Source organism: Corylus avellana, chromosome 9, assembly GCF_965113065.1.
Source record: "Corylus avellana chromosome 9, dhCorAvel1.hap1.2, whole genome shotgun sequence".
In the NCBI taxonomy this organism is placed as follows: domain Eukaryota; kingdom Viridiplantae; phylum Streptophyta; class Magnoliopsida; order Fagales; family Betulaceae; genus Corylus; species Corylus avellana.
In genome coordinates this window covers 2,685,727-2,689,554 of record NC_142498.1, presented here as the reverse complement: position 1 = coordinate 2,689,554, position 3,828 = coordinate 2,685,727, and the positions used below count along the sequence as shown (strand labels likewise).

The 3,828-nt window shown below is 37.6% G+C and overlaps 1 pseudogene; it reads right to left on the bottom strand.

The window, feature by feature from the left end:
• Positions 1 to 1,293: 1,293 nt before the first annotated feature.
• On the bottom strand, positions 1,294 to 3,132 carry LOC132189599 (putative UPF0481 protein At3g02645 pseudogene; annotated as a pseudogene).
• Positions 3,133 to 3,828: the final 696 nt, after the last annotated feature.

Genomic DNA, 3,828 nt, shown 5'->3' with positions numbered 1-3,828 from the left:
CAGATTACTTCGTGATCCTAAATTTCCTGTCACGTAAACTCTAAATACATGACTCCGCTCATAAGAATCATGTATTGGTTAGCTAGGTGACATGAGGATTCGAACAACCAATGTTGTTGTATATATTAACCAAACGAGTCGACCATTTGAGCGGACCCTTGTGAGCTATATATTAATTGTATGTATTCATCTCAAAAAAAAGGTGACCGTGATAGTTTGTACATGTTACTCTAGCATGATACGCATTTCACTATAAGTAATGCTATATATACTATATTTTTATCCCACATCAATGCTGATGTAGGCGTACCTACCAATCGTTGAATTTTTATTTTTATTTTTATTTTTTTAACAATGATTGATTTAAAGGTTGATTGAAACAGTAATGTCAATGTGAGATAATTGTAAAATAAAAATGTAATTTCTAACGTTATTCCTTCAATATTATCACTTTCACTTCATATACGTAGATAATTATGGAATATATATAGTCCTTAGTACCTCAGCAGTTTGTATGACTTTCATTTCATGAAGTGTGCTCTTAATCATCAATTGTGCTAAACCACAACAAGGAGGTGGTCAGGCTTCTATTAGGAGAAGAGGAAAAGCTTCTCCAGATTTTGAGAGTATTACGAGGGTCAAACTTAATTTTGATAGGTCCAAAAATTATTTTTAGACCCATATATATATATATATATATATTACGGCCCCCCGTCCTTTTGAGCAGAGTAGTACTAGTGGAGGTCATAGTAATTGGCATGTTCACTCATGCCAAAAGAAAAAACAACAAGAACGACAAAAACAGAAATAACGTTATAGCCTCATTCAAATTTAATATCTTTATCCTCAATCGTTCAAATGAAATGCCAAAAGAAAATTGCCTGTCCATTTTTTTTTTTCCAGGTTTAATGGCTTTATCTTTATTTAAATTTGAAAGGTAAATTGCTGATATGTGATGATTTTAGTTCTACACTTTATTTTTGTATCCTTTTGTAAATCTTGACATGCGCGCATATTTATGAAGTTCAATAAATATATTCGTTATGATACACCTGTTTAATTATTATAAAATTTGTCTTCAAGGAGTAGGCTGGAAATCACGCCTCATGAAGCCGAGGTCACTAGTTCGAATTTTTCCTCTATAAAAAAAACAAAAAAAACAAAAATTATCATAAAGTTTAATTTTATATATAGTAGAGAAAAAGAAATTATTTTGTCATTACATTTTAATTCCGTGCCAAAAGAAAAACAAAGAAGTAGGACAAAAACAAAAAATAACATCTAGCCTGACTAGCCTATCACAAAAGGCTTCTTGTTTTGTCCATCGTTTAGACGGAAGGCCGGCTTAGAGAACTAGAAAATTAACTGGAAAAATCGAACTCCAGACCATTGATCTGGCCCGGTAAAAAATTAATTTGAGACAAATTAAGAAGACTTTTACTGTTCATGAGCATGCCGTAAATTAGACACTGAGCAAGAACAGATCATGAACATTCATAGAGACTTGAAAATTTTGGAGCAATTGTACATGGAGCAAGCAGCCTGAAGAATAGACATCAATATCAGAATGTTTGCTGCTAAAAACGTAAGACATGGCCATGAAGCAAAGACATACTTCTTCATCGTCATGTTCATCCTGACCTTCCAACTCTTCGAGTAATAAGTATTTGCACCTTCAATGGCCTTGTCCAGAATTGGAACTTTCGTTGCCCTCACAGACTTCGTCATGCCATTCCAAAGCGTTGCTACTTCTCCATCGCTTTTGAGGCGGTTCAAGATGATCCCTGCCTCTCGAAGAATCCTCACATCCTCCTCATTATCAATTATCCCATTCATCAATTCCGTGTAACGTGTAAAAACCATCATCTCCGGTGCAATACATGCCTCGTAGGCCACGAGGTTCCGCAGCACAACTTCCGAGTTATCATTCAAATGAATAACCGGAAGGTAAAATTTACCACAAGACTTGTCGAAATTTATGGATTCCAAGCCACCCTTTGCTGGACAGAATTTGACACAAACTTTATGAAGCTGTGTCACGCTTGGGATTGCAATCTCTTCGACCAAAGGACTTAAATCGTCTTCCGTCTTCTGAGATGCACTTTTCGCCTCTTCGGCGACGCTGCCTACCGATGATATGAAATTGTTTATAGCACCTTTGTTTTTAAGTTGAAAAACACACGAGAGGATTGTAAATGGTAGTGTAACTAGAAACTTGATTGCTTTTGACTTGCAAATTTTGCTGAGAATGCGGAGCAGGGCCAAGTTTACATAAAGTAGTGCTCTCAAGAATGATTTCAAGGCTTTTCTAAACCAGCCAATCTCTTCACTCTCTTTAGGCTTCTCCTGTTCACTGCAATCAAGTACAAGTTGAAACTTTGGCACAACCATGTAGTAGAGAAGTTGTAGCAAATGAGCTCTCCCGAAGCATTCTTCTCTAAAACGTTGGTAATTAATGTACTTGATGGGCGATAGATCTTTGCAAAAACCCATCAGCATGGTGGCTAATGCTTCGTCATGATCTTCACGTGGATAAAAACTATAAACTTCTCTGAGCAAAAAGAGTGGGATTTGGTTTTCGAGCTTAATAACATCCTTGAGGATCGCGTGGTGTGCCGTTTTCCTCCTTGTATAGTCGATCAAATGTGCCATCTTAGAAGAGATTCGCATAAGCGAGCCTTCTCCCGTTTTGGGAGAGTAGGTTTGGAGATACTCCAACAAGAAGGAAGCATCGATGGCGAATATCCACGCAAGTGTTTCCTGGTCGAACTCCAAGAACCGGTGGTAGCAAGCGCGGACAGTGCTATCACTTTGGGCAATATGGTTGACCAGGTGGCAGAATTTGATTTGTTGCAAATTCTTTTGCACTCTTTTAGCTGAAGTGAGTTTGTGGTGCTCCATTTCGCAGAGTTCAGGCCGCTGGTGATGGTATGGGCCAAGGGCCATAAGCTGTGGAGTGTATGCATCTGGTTTGAGAGATATTAGGGTTTTGGGTACACTGAAGATGCTCACGGGAAGGCCTTCAGCGTTAATGTCTTGTAGGTCTTCTTCTAGGGCTCGACTAATCTGAATGACCCATTCTTGGTCATAACTAGGCTTTGGTGGTTCCATGGCTTTTAACTCGGAAGACATGCTCCCACAGTTTTGGGAGTGAGAGAGAAATGTGTTTGGAAGGGAGAGAAATATTTGTCTTTCTTTTGGTAGTAGTACTAAGTCTATGTATCAGGGATTCAGGATGAGGCAGTCTTTTATACTGGGTTGGAGTCAGATAAGAAGAGGGAACTTCGCGGTGAATTCGAGGAAATTACTTACTCGTAGCCCTCTCGAGCATTAGAATCAACACGTGCATATCCCACGGTTGTGGGAGATCGAAGGTCAAAGAGAAATGAATATGTAAAGTCTCTGTCTGAATGAATACAAGGATCTAAATAAATCAAGCAAATTAAAAAAAAAAAAAAAAAATTAGAATGTATTTTAACATTTAAAATACACGATTTTAAAGTTCGAACCGCCCACGCTTTTGCCAAGCAAATTGTGTACACGTCAGTATATCAAGTTTGCCCGAAAACACGGTTTTGAAAAGTAAGCTTTGATTTTTGTAAAACCATGTGCTTTCTCCGTACGTGAATGCTAAATTTCATCGTATACGACGAAGAAACTGAAGATTTTTGTAGCTTCTTGTGGAGGGATTGATATGATTAATGGAATAGTTGATCACTATTTTGAAGGTTTATAGTCTTATAGATGGTAAGAAGGATAGCGCACGTCTTTGAATGGATTAATGGTATATATTCATCATCTCCAAAATAAGGTGAACATGATAGTAAA